The 15,680-nt window shown below is 42.7% G+C and overlaps 1 protein-coding gene across 10 annotated transcripts in view; it reads right to left on the bottom strand.

Annotated features, from left to right (window-relative positions):
• The window catches only part of ADARB1 (adenosine deaminase RNA specific B1), a 225,200-nt gene that overhangs the window by 79,143 nt on the left and 130,377 nt on the right, over positions 1-15,680 (bottom strand). Inside the window, exons 5-7 of one of the 10 annotated variants that reach the window (XM_073306973.2) lie at positions 8,594-8,666; positions 7,860-7,978; positions 5,857-5,896 (exon numbers count right to left, since the gene is read on the bottom strand). The exons of the other annotated variants lie outside the window; for them this stretch is intronic. The gene's annotated coding sequence lies outside the window, so the exon portion shown is untranslated. The remainder of the gene's footprint in view (positions 1-5,856; positions 5,897-7,859; positions 7,979-8,593; positions 8,667-15,680) is intronic. 10 annotated transcript variants of the gene reach the window in all.

Below are 15,680 nucleotides of genomic sequence, written 5' to 3'. Positions count from 1 at the left end.
TTGAGAACAGTCTAGAGCCATCCTCTTTGGAACCCCCTTTCAGGTAGTTGAAAGCAGCTATCAAATCCCCCCTCATTCTTCTCTTCCGCAGGCTAAACAATCCCAGCTCCCTCAGCCTCTCCTCATAAGTCATGTGTTCTAGACCCCTAATCATTTTTGTTGCCCTTCGCTGGACTCTCTCCAATTTATCCACATCCTTCTTGTAGTGTGGGGCCCAAAACTGGATGTGTGGCTTATATACTGCAGTCAGCCCCAGTGAACGGGGGCTAGATAGTGACTGGGCAGTAGCCAAAGTCTGAGGTGGGGATAGGAGGTGGGGGTTCCCCTGGGTGGGGAGACCCTGCAAGTGAGGGTTACTGCCAGGGGCACCGGGTCCAGGAGGGACAAGGGGGCCTCGTGTAAGCAGGACACTGGCCTGCAGAGAGTGCTCCAAGGCTGGAATTAGAGCTAATTCCCAGGACACCAGCAGGAGGTGCCGCAGGGGTGAGTCCCACATGCTTATAGATAGAAACTCTCATGCTTCAGCAATTGCTGTACTGGGTCAGAAGAGTTTTCCATCTAGACCAGTATTCTGTCGCCAGCTGTGGCCAGTACCAGATGCTTGAGAGGATTTTTAGTACAGAGGCCTAAAGCCCAAGAATTCCCCAAGGCTATGCTAAAAGAATTGTCATGCAAGACTCCCATAAAGTTTGGCAAGTAACGCTAAGAGAAAGATGATGGAAATGTACCAGTTAAGACTCTTTATAGAGTAAAAAAAAAAATTAGTATGATATACCTTCACAACCTATTGTATGTAAATTGTTTTCTGCTATGCTAAGTTGTAACTGAAATCACATGAAAGGGTATAAGAAAATGGAAATGGTTGAGGGGAATTTTACTCACAGCACAGGTATATGAAAGATTTGTTTTTCACTATCTAAGCTCTATTGTAAGTTGGTTAAAGTTGTTATGATGGAAATTTGGAACATAATGGAAGATATAAGCTGTACTGTCAACAAGTTGACATATGTCAATGACTGGATGGTACCAGTCATGCAGTTATACCACAAACTGTAATACAAGGTAAACAAGTTACACATAAAGACCTGAAAAAGCATGACCAAAGTTGGGTTAAGTTGAGTTTGCAGACTGGAGTCCAGATTGGTGTGGTAAACCTCACCCCTTTCTGTAATGGGCTGTTATATTCTTTAGTTAGAGTTATCTAGCTTAATAAATTCAGTTAATCTTACTATCTGATGTCTCACTAATCAACACTTTAATAGAACTCATTTTTTACAAGAAGGTGCAAGAACTATTGCAATATTCCCCAATGGCAGGAGTCTAGCAATTACTATGTTCTGAATAAAATATAACTAAATAAAATACAGTCAATTAACAAATGCAAATATCTAGAAATGTGGTAAAGCTTCTGTGGATAAATAAGACTTGTTTCTCAGACCCTTCTACAAGCATGAAAATCATTTTAAAATATAAAAAGAAAATATCTAATGACCTTTGCATTCTACTAGAATATACACTATGGATCTCAAACATGTGGCCCGTGGAGTTATTTGCTACGGCCTGCCAAGCTCCCTGGCTCCTCAACCCCCGACCCAAGTTATTTCCTGTGGCTGCCAAACTCCTCTCACCCGCTGCCCACAGCACGCTGTGTCCCTGCTTCTCTGGCAACCTCCAGGCGCTTCCCACCACCAAACAGCTGTTTGGCGATGCTTATCACTTTCCAGAAGGGAGTGGGGAGCTACATGCTCAGGGGAGGAGGTGGAGAAGAGGCGGGGAAGGGGTTGGAATTGGGGCAGGGAGGGGGCGGAGTTGGGGTGGAGACTTTGGGGAAGGGGTTGGAGTGCAGGCAGGGAAGAGGTGAGGCGGGGTGGGGCGGGGCCTCATGGGTGGAGTGGGGATGGGGGCAGAGGTGGCGGGGCTTTGATATCTTTATATGAAAAGGTGTCAGTGATGTGGCCCTTGGGGCAATGTACTAGTCCTCATGTGGCCCTAGTGGTGATTTGAGTTTGAGATCCCTAATATACACAGTAATACTGTAGTTGTAAGATAGTTGCTCCTAAAGTATATGTTAGTGCCAAAATGCTTTTGAATTGCTCTTTACAAAATGCTGAAAAGACAAAAATGTTTTTGTTAAGGAAAATGAGACCAGTGATATGCTAATATTGTCAACAATATTTCAAAGGAAAACTGCAAATGTTAAAATTCTATTTTTTTGATCAATATATTGTGAATTATCCCCAAAACAGGCAAAGTGAGGTTGAGAGGGAGTAGGTACTTAATACACCTACTAAGAACTAAGCTATCACACACAGTTGTATTGGCCAGTTCTGCTACTGAAATCATTTTGAGATGACAACTACCAAGGCAGCTCTGCTGGAGTCAACCCAACTGAGGTATAACTCTTTTCTTGTACATAATTTTTTTTTCTTTTTCATTATCAGAACACTTGCCAAAATATTTTCATGAATGGAAGACTACAAAATGGAAATAATTCTCTGTACAAAACTTAGAATCATAGAATATCAGGGTTGGAAGGGACCTCAGGAGGTCACCTAGTCCAACCCCTGCTCAAAGCAGGACCAATCCCCAACTAAATCATTCCAGCCTGGGCTTTGTCAAGCCTGACCTTAAAAACCTCTAAAGAAGGAGACTCCACCACCTCCCTAGGTAACCCTTTCCAGTGCTTCACCACCCTCCTAGTGAAAAAGTTTTTCCTAATATCCAACCTAGACCTCCCCCACTGCAACTTGAGACCATTACTCCTTGCTCTGTCATCTGCCACCACTGAGAACAGCCTAGATCCATCCTCTTTGGCACCCCCTTTCAGGTAGTTGAAAGACACTATTAAATTCCCCCTCCATTCTTCTCTTCTGCAGACTAAATAATCCCAGTTCCCTCAGCCTCTCCTCATAAGTCATGTGCTCCAGCCCCCTAATCATTTTTGTTGCCCTCCGCTGGACTCTTTCCAATTTTTCCATATCCGTCTTGTAGTGTGGGGCCCAAAACTGGATACAGTACTCCAGATGAGGCCTCACCAATGCCAAGTGTGGGGCCCAAAACTGGACACAGTACTCCAGATGAGGCCTCACCAATGCCAAATAGAGGGGAATGATCACATCCCTTGATGAGCTGGCAATGCTCCTACTTATACATGATGTTATATATATATATACACTTAGTAGTATATTTCAAAAGTTATAATGGTAAAGTTGCATTTGTGCATGCATATGCATGACTTCATTTGTTCTCATAATTTAAGTTCTCTCAAAAAGTTAACCCCTCAAAAAAGTATTGACTATAGCAAAGTTGGTTGGTAGTTAATAACTGCAGACTGATTAATTCAGCTAAATTATTTACAGAGTAAGTCTAAAAGAAACTGTGTAATGTTGCAAAATTAGGAACACAGAGAATTACCTTTCTACAATAAAGCTTTTGTCCAGTTTACAATATCAGTTAACCTTCCAGATGCACATCTGTTGTACTTAATAAAAACCTGAACACCACAGAAAATGGGATAATAAATCACATACACAGTTCTATTTGTGGAAAGTAACCATATAAATAGAAAAGGGGAATGGAGACCAAATTCAGCATTTTCTTTCTAGGCAGAATACTAACTGTAACCAAATGACTAAGCAGAGAATGCAATTCTATCTAGTGACCTATTTATAGAATCTCTCATGTATAATGAGAACCCTGAAAAATGACTGGAAGAAATCCAGGCAATGATGCTTTTTATTTCTAGAGCAAGATGACTGAGAACTCATCTATCTGCAAAGAGCATATGTGAAATATTATTGTGCAACTTATTGCAGGGGGAGCTCAGATATCATGATAATGAACTCTCATCCATGCCCTCATCACCCTACATGTTGACCACTGCAAAGTTCTCCTCTCTGGCCTTGAAAAAACCCATATTGCCCCATTTACATCTACACATAATGCTGCTGCAAAGACTTTATCTTGGCTCATCACCTCAACCTTGTCTCTCACACATCCCTTTTCCATCCCTACTTTGGCTCCCCGCACTCCAATGAATCAAACACAAAGCTACTTGTATTTGCTTTCAAAGGTTTTTTATGGCCTATCCACACACTTCTATCATCTCATTTGTAGAGAGACATTGACATCTGCCCCCTTTGCACCCAAAATGCTGCCAGTCTTGACTGCTCATTTGTAAAATTTTTCAACATTTTCACATTCTCTCCTATACTGCTACTTCTGCAAAGCTATCACTTTGCCCTTCTTCAAATCCTGCCATAAAATTCTCCTCTGGCATGATGCCACATTCATCTTACGTAGCAGCCTAGATATCCTTCGGAGGGGGTAAGCTGTTATGGAGAATTAGGGGCCTCCTACTGCTGTGTATCCAGGGGTCAAGATGTGTCCCTTAGTAGAGACCTTTTAACTATCATGTTCAAAATATCAATATAATGTGTGTGCAGTGTATGAAGATTGCATAAGTAAAAGTTTGGAAGAAGTACTAACTGCACAGTCTCCGTTGGCAAAACAAAACAAATTTTAAGGGAAGTGCGTCGAATGGTTAAACATGGGATTTATGAGAAGTTCTAGGCTGTATCCCTGGCTGCCTCTACCCGTCATGGCTGTGTGAATGTAGGCAAATCATTTAAATTCTACCTGCATCAGTTTTTCCAAATGTAAAATGTTGTAATACTACCTAATTTGTTCACAGGGTGTTGTGGCACTTCATTTTTGTAAATCCTTCTTTACATAACACCTTATATCTTCTTAGCTCAAAGTATTAATATTACTTCCTCCAATAAATATGTACTGGTATTTTTCAGGTTTACTTTTTAAACTAAACCGAATGGGCAAATAGCAGTGAATTCAGAAAATATTCCAAGTGGACCAAGATGGTCTTTTGCTAGTGTACAGATCATTTACATGTCTAATTCAAATTTCAATACAACACAATTAGTACCAAAAAATGGTGTGGAATATACTTAGCTCTACAGTGTGCACAAGTGTCAGACCAACAGAGATTTAAAACCGTATTTTAAAAAACCAGTAGTAACATGGTATTAACATATTAACAGAAAAATACGAAAAGCATCATGCTCGCATTGCTTCCATGCAATTTCAGTAGTATATAAATATAATAAATGTATCAAATGCACACCACCGATATACTCGTTATTTGTGATCCACAAACGGTAAAATGCTTTGGAGCTCTACATCAGGAATACTGCACAGCAACTCTGCTGAGTATGGCATCCAGCTTTTTACAGAAGCGGCAGGTTTTCAGTGCAATGCCAGAGTGATGAAATGACTCCCTTATCTTCTGGTATGCCTGCCTCAGCACCTTTAATCTTTGCACGGTACTGATGCGTGTCACATTCATACCCCTTATGCAACATGCCACAAGAAATCAGACTGTAGGTATCGAAGCTCCTACAGCGGGAGTGAAGCTGGGACTGAGCAGCCTCCTCTGCCCACAGAGCCAGCAGATCCACCAACTCAGATGTGCTCCAAGCAGGGAGCGTTCGCTACGGAGTCACCATAGTTCGCTGGGAAGATGTGATAGGAGCTCGAGCAAACAGGAAGTGGAACGTCAAAAATTCCCACACCTTTAAAGGGGAAGGGGCAGATGCCGGTGTATCTGGCTGCAGGGCAGCAGAGTTCAAACTGCTGACCATAAATGGTCAGGATGGGCATTGTGGGATGCCTCCTGGAGGCTATTTACATCAGCATAACCAAGCGCAGTGCCTATACTGACAATTTGTCAATATAACTTTGCCACAAAAAGCTCTACGCCTCGCGTTGAGGTGGTTTTATTTTGGTCGGCAAAGCAGGAGAGTTTTATCGGCGGAAGGAACACTGTGGGTGTACACTTACCTTATTTTGTTTACGAAAGATTACTTCTGTCGACAAAACTCTGTAGAGAAAACAAAGTCTTAAAGGGAGTTTTCCACAGTGTGGAGAGGGGAATGCAAAAATGAATGCAGTCTCAGGTTCCGACAACATTTTAGATATTTATCATTGGCAGCTGAGGATGGGGAGACAAACCACGATAGTTACAGTCTAAAAACCTGAACATAAAAGATACATGTTAATCGCAGCCCCACCGTTGGTCCTTTCCACAATTCTCAGGCATAAATCTCTGGGCAGAACAACTAGGACGGGTTGGAGAGGGGGAGGTGCATTCACCGCCAGAGAAACCATCCACAGAGGAGAGTGGTTTGACCCAGAAAACTGCATTGCTGTCAATGAAGTTACTGTGCATTTATGTTAGTGTTGCTGAGAGCAGAATTTGGCCCAGAAAATATATAATGTTCATTAGTAGAAGTAAGATCTACAGAATATCGTAACAGTTTGTAACAATATAATGTTACAGTAGTACAACTTAAAATTATTATAAAGATAATAATATAAATGATCATCATACGAAAATGTAACAGCCTTTACAGCATTATAAAAAGATAAACCAGCAAAGAGTTGCTAGCTTTATATCAGGTTTCAGAGTAACAGCCATGTTAGTCTGTATTCGCAAAAAGAAAAGGAGTACTTGTGGTACTTTAGAGACTAACCAATTTATTTAAGCATAAGCTTTCGTGAGCTACAGCTCACTTCATCGGAGCTTCACTTCAACCCACTCTCCTGCTGGTAATAGTTTATCTAAAGTGATCACTCTCCTTACAATGTGTATGATAATCAAGGTGAGCTATTTCCAGCACAAATCCAGGGTTTAACAAGAACGTCTGGGGTGGGGGGGGTAGGAAAAACAAGGGGAAATAGGTTACCTTGCATAATGACTTAGCCTCTCCCAGTCTCTATTCAAGCCTAAGTTAATTGTATCCAATTTGCAAATGAATTCCAATTCAACAGTTTCTCGCTGGAGTCTGGATTTGAAGCTTTTTGTTGTAATATAGCAACTTTCATGTCTGTAATCACGTGACCAGAGAGATTGAAGTGTTCTCCGACTGGTTTATGAATGTGCTAATTCTTGACATCTGATTTGTGTCCATTTATTCTTTTACGTAGAGACTGTCCAGCTTGACCAATGTACATGGCAGAGGGGCATTGCTGGCACATGATGGCATATATCACATTGGTGGATGTGCAGGTGAACGAGCCTCTGATAGTGTGGCTGATGTGATTAGACCCTGTGATGGTGTCCCCTGTTACCCTATTTACCAGCAGGAGAGTGGGTTTGTGTGTGGGGTGGGGTGGGGAGGGGGTGAGAAAACCTGGATTTGTGCTGGAAATGGCCCAACTTGATTATCATACACATTGTAAGGAGAGTGATCACTTTAGATAAGCTATTACCAGCAGGAGAGTGGGGTGGTAGGAGGTATTTTTTTCATGCTTTGTGTGTATATAAAAAGATCTTCTACACTTTCCACAGTATGCATCCGATGAAGTGAGCTGTAGCTCACGAAAGCTTATGCTCAAATAAATTGGTTAGTCTCTAAGGTGCCACAAGTACTCCTTTTCTTGTAGCTTTATATCAATAGCACGTGTCTGCACCTTTGAAATTAGAGATTATACTTTGGACGGAAGATGAAATAGCCTGAGAGAAGTGAAGCATCCCAATCTGTGAGTTTGCTTGATGTCCATACCACTCATAATTCAGTCTGTGTCACCACTTGATAATACTGTTTAATTATCTAAATTATCTGCACAAATGTGTGATGCTAGTTGACCTTCAGAAGATGTGAACTTTCAAATTAGTTTGTCCACAGGCATCTCCGATTACTCCCATATGTAAATCAACGTTTACTCAGATCCCATTAACTCCAAATTTATCTGTACACATTTTTTTAAATGTAAAAAGCCAACACGAAGCAAAATGCAAGCACCTAGCAATGCTTTCCCTTTCAAATAACTATTTAAAGTACCTTGCTGGAGCAAGCCTGATGACTTAGTGGGCAGCCACACGCACTGTCAGGCAGAAGAGCTGGATCCGGGACAGCCAGTCTCAGAACACCCACTCATTTGCCCAGTAGCACTGACATAACTGAAGAAACAATGGTCAGTCTCCGAGGAGAGGTTTCAACATGCTTCATACTTTCGCAGTGAATCCTTGGTAGCAGGGTACCAAGGTCCATATTATTCCCGCAAGATCCATGCACATAACTCCTTTCTTGGGGTCTTGCGAAGACTCTTTGGGGGGTCAGGATTTGTGTGGTGCAGGGATTAGGAACTAGAAAGCTGAGATGAGATAAGGGGAGGGGATGGACATTCAACTTGTTTTCCACCTCCAGCTCCACTATCTCCTTACAGACTAGCTGTAAAAAAGTAATACAGCCTGTTGTGTGGCTATATTGGAACCAAGAACGTAGAGACAGGCAGGAGCCAAAGGGGGACTCCAGGCCAGCACAAAACTATGATGTCTCCATGTTGATAGACCTTACTTTCGGTAGATCCCCACAGAGCTGCAGGGTTTAGGGGAGGAATCCATTCCACTGGCGAGCAAGAGACCCAATCAGATAAAAATGGGTTAAAGGAAATGCTGCAAGGAGACCCTCAGTTTCCGCCCATCCTAAATCCCCCTACCAGTGTTTTTTCTAGAGGAAGCAGAAAACCTGGGGGAAAAGCTGAAATAGCTGAAATAGGAGAATTCTTAACTTACCTAAAAAGTTTTCTTTCTTCTGGAAGTAACATCTTTGGATCACTTACAATGGGTCTTACCTCTGTTTGCAGCTCTGTGGGGACAGAACTGGCCCTGTCAATCAAGACAGGCTAGGAGTGACACCACTCCCAGAGAACAAGGCAGCCTGAGATACTTCCAAAGTTGCTCCGTGGAGCTAGTTCATTTAAGCATTAACAGGTAATCAGACATAAACAGAAATTATCACACACTTTTCCTACTGCAGAACTTCAAATTTCACCCCAGCTACTAGCAGAAAGACAAATTGTGCACCAAATAGAAAACAAAGGAAGATGTGAGAATTCAAGCCTTCCCTTAGAATTATTATCCTTGTGCTGGGTGAGAGGGATCTGCAGATTCTCTTGGTAGAAGAAAAGAAATTTTGGGGTAAATTAGGGTGGCCAGGTGTCCGGTTTGCTACCAGAAAGTCCTGTTGAAAAGGGGACCTGACAGTGTCCGGTCAGACCTACTTACTGGACACCCAAAGTTTGGTTACTGCAGATGGGGGAGGTACCGGTTATCACCTGCACCAGCCCCTACTTAGCCGAGGCTGCCTCCTATCTGTGTTGGGCAACTGCAGGTCCCACCCCCGGTTCCACAGATGAGTCCCTTCCGACCTGGGCAGGAGGGAGGGGAAAAGCAGCAAGTGAGGGGGAGAGGGGAAGAGGAGAGAATAGGGGTAAGGCCCCAGGTGAAGGGGAGGGACCTCAGGGGGAAGAGGCAGGGCAGTGGAGGTTCCAGCACAAAGTTGGCAACCCTAGGGTAAATTAACACATTCTATTCCATTCTTCAATGGGAAAGTCTGCAGATCCAGTACAATGGGATGTCTAATCAGTGTGTCTCAAGGGAGGAAAACAAAGGATGAATGAGTAGATTTTTGTATTCTGTATTGTTTGAAGCGTTACTGGGCGAACATAGTATGCACTGCTCTCCCTTCAGCGCCAGGGACTGATAAGGCATGCATGTTTCATTTGTAAAACTTAGTGAAGGTGTCAACAAATGCCCAGGTTGCCACCCTACATCTCTTTATATGTTGCATATTATCCTTCCGATTTCCATCTACTTGAATGAGCAGAGAGATTTTGGGGGGGAAAGTTGCTTTTTACCTCTGAAAACTTCTGAAATACACCAATTTTATCATCTAAAAACGGAAGCCTTGGCAGCTTTTTTATTTTATGAGTGGTATAGAACAACAGAGAATGTCCAATGTGGATTTTTACAGGTCTCGTGATATGCAGAGTAGACCAGAAGGGTGATTTTGTGTGTGGGGGAGCGGGGTTAGGGTGTTTTGTATGTGTGGCAAAAGATGGGGGAAAAGACAGTTTCTTGTGACCTGTGGAATAGTGTTTAGTTAGGTATTAAGGATTCTACTCACTCACAGCACAACTTTGCTGTCATGAGAGGAACAGGACTCCAAAATGATTCTTGAAAAGTGACTGCAACCAGGATGACAACTTTAAAGATAGCAGGGGGTTGGGAGGGAGGCATATCAGACAAGGGATTAAAGGGATGCTTGGTCAGGGCATTTAATACAAAATTTAGATCCCAAGAAGGACCTCTTGGCACAGGGCAAAGAAATGAGGCAACTAATCTTCCTACATCCAGGTGAAACAAAATCCTCCACCCACTTGCTCTCTAGCGCACTAGAAATGGCCATCACTTGGTTTATTACATTGTGAAGATTCAGGCCCACATGAAAACCTTCCTGTATATACTCCAAAAATACATTTCACTCAGGACGTGACTGGATCCATGCTAACGATTTTACACTGTGCCTTACAGATAGAACAAGCCCCTGAAAATGCCCTTTTTGTGGAATACATTCTCAGGATTAAATGGGTATTTATGAACACATGCAAATAACCTATTTTAATTAGCATGTTTTAGTTACCATGTAGCTAGATCCAGCCATAAGTACTCCTTTTCTTTTTGCAAAGACAGACGAACACGGCTGTTACTCTGAAACCTGTCAAAATGATCCTTGTGAGAGATGATCCTTCCTCCATAAGGGGGCCACCTGAATTAGATCTGAGGACTAGCAACAACATAGGACCACTTCTGCTTTCTCTCTCTGTCTCTGTCTCTCTTTTTAAGTTTTCCTATGGAACTCTATATAGCAGCAGCAACAACTACAGACATACAAACAATGTTTTGGGCCACTGATGAAAGTGCATGATCCTTGCTTTGGCCTGTTACTCTCATCATCTTGAATAAAACTTTTGTACCTTTGTTGGCACAAAGACAACTACGCTTGATACAAGATAAATGGTGGAAGAAAGTAGCAGAAGACACTCAAATGTATGCAGAAACAAAGGAAACAAAAAAGTTCTTTGATTCCTTGAAGCTAGTCTATGGACTTTCAAAAGTGGGCACAATTCGCTCATGATGGCTGATGGCAGGACAGTCATCAAAGACAAACATGGCATAGAACAGAGATGGGTTGAACATTTCAGCTAACTACTGAACAGACCGTCCCCAATTGAAACAAGTGCTATTAATCAGATACCTCAAAAGCCTATTCAGCACCACCTTGACTCACCACACTCACTTGAAGAAATAGAAAAGGCAATATGTTTGATGAGCTCAGGAAAGTACTCGGGCAGAAATGGAATACTGGCAGAAATATATAAATCTGCAGCTCCAAACGTGGTAACAACACTCCAGAAGATCCTTACTGACATCTGGGACAACAAAGGAATGCCACAAGACTTCAAAGATGCCACAATTATTCCTTTATTTAAAAATAAAGGCAGCAAAATAATCTGTCATAACTACCGGAGGATATCTCTCTCATTGGTTGCTGGAAAAATCTTTGCTCGTGTCCTCCTGAACCAACTGATTTCAGCTGTCTCAGAAGCCAATCTACCCAAGACTCAGTGCAGATTCAGACCTGGCCGTAGCACCATAGACATGATTTTCAGTATCAGGCAAATACAAGAAAAATTTATTGAACAAAACATGAATCTGTTTAGTGTTTTCACTGATCTGACAAAAGCATTTGATACAGTCAATAGAGAAGGATTATGGATGATCCTTAGCAAACTTGGTTGCCCACCAAAACTGGTAAAGATCATTCATTTATTTCATGAGGGGATGCAAGGTCAAGTACTTTTTAATGGAGATCTCACTGACTCCTTTCCCGTTTCAAATGGAGTCAAACAAGGCTGTGTCCTTGCCCCTGTACTGTTCAACCTCTTCTTCACCCAAGTTCTCATCATGCTACAAATGGACTCAACAGAGGCATATACATCAGATAAAGACACGACAGCTCAGTCTTACAAGGCTTAAAACAAAAATAAAAGGAACAAAACTACGACTAAGAGAAGCACTCTTTGCGGATGATTGTGCCCTCCTAGCACGCACGGAGGGAGATCTCCAGTGCATCGTAGCTCGCTTTGCTGAAGCATCAAAATGGTTTGGCCTCACAATCAGCCTGTGGGTTGCACCAATCATCTCATCACCGCTCTGGGGCATATCCCCGAGCGTCTCCATGAGTGGAATCCAACTAAAGTAAGTTGACAGTTTTACCTATCTCGGCAGCAACATCTCCCATGATGGATCTCTTGAGAAAGAGATCATGAACAGGATACAGAAAGCTTGTCAGTCATTAGGAAAGCTACGTAACAAAGTCCTGAAATCCCACAACATAACCCTCTCAACAAAAATAAAACTTTATAATTCTTTTGTGCTCACATCTCTCCTCTACAGCTGTGAGACCTGGACACCATACAAATGGCATATCAAACAGCTAAAGGCCTTCCATATGCGGTCTCTGTGAGCCATTTTGGGGATCTACTGGCAGAACAAAATTACCAACCTGGAGGTTCTGCAAAAGTCAAATGCCATAAGCATCGAGGCCATGCTGATAAAAGCCCAACTGCGCTGGGTTGGACACATCATTAGAATGCCTGAACATCAACTCTCCAGAAAAATTTTCTATGGAGAATTGGCATGAAGACACTGGAATTAAGGCCGCCCCAGAAAGCACTACAAGGACAGCATCAAGAACAGCACACACTTTGGTGCAATAAAACTGGTTGATCTTGAGAAGACTGTGTTAAATAGATCAGCATGGTGACATAGAACACTCAGAGCTTTTCAAGCCTTTGAAAAGGACAGAAATAATCGATTGTTAGCTGCAAGGGAAAAGCGTCTTACTACTGCTATAACTACCAAGAAGCTCATCAATGACTTTGTCTGCCCTATCTGCTCACGAGCACGTGCGTCATGCTTTGGACTTCAGAGTCACTCCAGAATCCACAAAAAAGATAGCATGAAAATGTCATCATCGAACCAACGGACTACACACACACAAACCTTTGCTGGATGATGCAAATAAGTCAACTGATGGGCAGGCATCCCAGTGTCTGACTCTCCACTCTCCTGGATCTAACCTTTGCTTGCTTAATGAGCCGCTATGATATTTATTTAAGTTAGTTTTTGAAAGACAGCAAATTGTTATTTTGTTTGATTTTATTTCTTTTCTTTCTTCACGTAGGAACAGAGCAAATTAGAGGCTCATAGCTGGTCTCAGGACCTGAAACTTGTTTCCTTGTTGATACAAGCCACTGTCAGTGTTGTAGAACATCATCAGTATATCTTGGCTGAGCAGGATTGGTGTTACAGCTCTTAGAGTACATGACTGCCCTGAGCTTGAGCTAATTGATACATTGTTGGAGCTCTGTTTTGCCATTATCCTCAGATGAAACTGTTTCCTGGATGAGCTTCCTTGCTGTTGAAGCTTGTGTAGATTGTCTCCACCTACCCTCTCTGACACTGACATACCCCAGCTCTCTGAGTATTTCCTTTCTTTTAGCTGCCAAGAGAAAGATATCAATATTGCTTTGGCATTGGGACTATGTAGGACAGGGATGATGGGTCTCGTGGGCTCAGGAAAATAAGAAAATGCTGGACAGAACATGTGAAACTTCACCGCACAACAGTCTGCTTTTGCAAGAGACCATCATCCGGACCAAGAGACATCAGAGCCCTGTTAGATGTGAATGGAGAATGGATGATATTGTGACCACCAGCATCTGAAAAACTTTTATAGAAATAATCTTGTGTGGCATTTGGTATCTATGACTCTCCCCAGAATTAATATAGACTTCTTGGAGTTATTCCGTTCATGTCAGAGTTGACCAATCCGTGTTGCTCCAGAAAAGAATCAACTGTGAAAGAGCTGTTTTGTGTGCCTTCTGCAGGAAGGGTGCTCTGATGGGCTGGTCATCTTGGAATGTTTATATAAGAACCCTTTTCTGCTCAATGAAAGCCACAATATTAGTTAGCACTTTGGCTAGGGTTAGGGGCAGATAGGCGAAAAGATAAAGCAACATACTGAGAATGTTGTCTGTTGCATGTGAAGCTGAAATATCTCCTATGGGAGGATCACATAATATGTAGATAGATGTTCAGTTCAGCTGACTATAGAAAAATCCCCTTGGGAAATTGCTGCTTCAGCTGTTGCAGTCAGAGCAGGACTTAAAGCCCAGAGACCGGGGCATGCCACTCCTAGGGCAAAGTCTACTACTTAACTTGCATCCGATGCATGTTACTTGCATCCAATGAAGTGAGCTGTAGCTCATGAAAGCTTATGCTCAAATAAATTGGTTAGTCTCTAAGGTGCCACAAGTCCTCCTTTTCTTTTTGCGAATACAGACTAACACGGCTGTTACTCTGATACTTAACAACTACTTACCAAATAACTACTGTAAACAAACTATTTACAAGGCCCTAAGGCTCAAAGACCGAAGACGAAGAACCGCTAACCCTTGCTAGGTGAGGGAAAGGTGCTCTGACTAACCAGCACGGGCAGTAAGAAGGAATTGAGAGGGCACAGGGCTGGCAGCACCTAATAAATGTATGCATGAGCGTGGCACTCAAGCGGATGCCACAGCTGACCCTATTGATACTATTCAGGCAAAAAGCTCCAATGGCCATGGACATGGGCACACACACCTATAATGGAATTGACATGAGCAAGCACTCAAAGAAGAAAGAAGAAATACAAGGTGCAGACAAAAAGGAGCCAAATGGTAAAATGTATGCCACTAAAGACGAGGAACTGGCTTGAGGAATAAGTAATAAGATGATGGATTCAATATCCTAATAACCCACAGAAATGAGACCTAGGAAAATAGCATAGAATCATAGAATATCAGGGTTGGAAGGGACCTCAGGAGGTCATCTAGTTCAACCCCCTGCTCAAAGCAGGACCGACCCTCAATTAAATCATCCCAGCCAGGGCTTTGTCAAGCCTGACCTTAAAAACTTCTAAGGAAGGAGATTCCACCACCTCCCTAGGGAACACATTTCAGTGTTTCACCACCCTCCTAGTGAAAAAGGTTTTCCTAATATCCAACCTAAATCTCCCCCACTGCAACTTGAGACAATTTCTCCTTGTCCTGTCATCCGCTATCACTGAGAATAGTCTAGATCCATCATCTTTGGAACCCCCTTTCAGGTAGTTGAAAGCAGCTATCAAATCTCCCCTCATTCTTCTCTTCCTCAGACTAAACAATCCCAGTTCCCTCAGCCTCTCCTCATAAGTCATGTGTTCCAGTCCCCTAATCATTTTTGTTGCCCTCCGCTGGACGCTTTCCAATTTTTCCACATCCTTCTTATAGTGTGGGGCCCAAAACTGGACACAGTACTCCAGATGAGGCCTCACCAATGTCGAATAGAGGGGAATGATCACGTCCCTCGATCTGCTGGCAATGCCCCTACATATACAGCCCAAAATGCCACTGGCCTTCTTGGCTACAAGGGCACACTGTTGACTCATATCCAGCTTCTTGTCCACTGTAACCCCTAGGTCCTTTTCTGCAGGACTGCTGCCTAGCCATTCGGTCCCTAGTCTGTAGCGGTGCATTGGATTCTTCCATCCTAAGTGCAGGACTCTGCACTTGTCCTTGTTGAACCTCATCAGATTTCTTTTGGCCCAATCCTCCAATTTGTCTAGGTCCTTCTGTATCCTATCCCCACCCTCCAGCGTATCTACCACTCCTCCCAGTTTAGTGTCTTCTGCAAACTTGTTGAGGGTGCAATTCACCCCATCCTCCAGATCATT

This window comes from Lepidochelys kempii, chromosome 11, assembly GCF_965140285.1.
Source record: "Lepidochelys kempii isolate rLepKem1 chromosome 11, rLepKem1.hap1, whole genome shotgun sequence".
In the NCBI taxonomy this organism is placed as follows: domain Eukaryota; kingdom Metazoa; phylum Chordata; order Testudines; family Cheloniidae; genus Lepidochelys; species Lepidochelys kempii.
The sequence above is the reverse complement of the archived record's forward strand: the minus strand, read 5'-3'. Positions and strand labels throughout refer to the sequence as shown.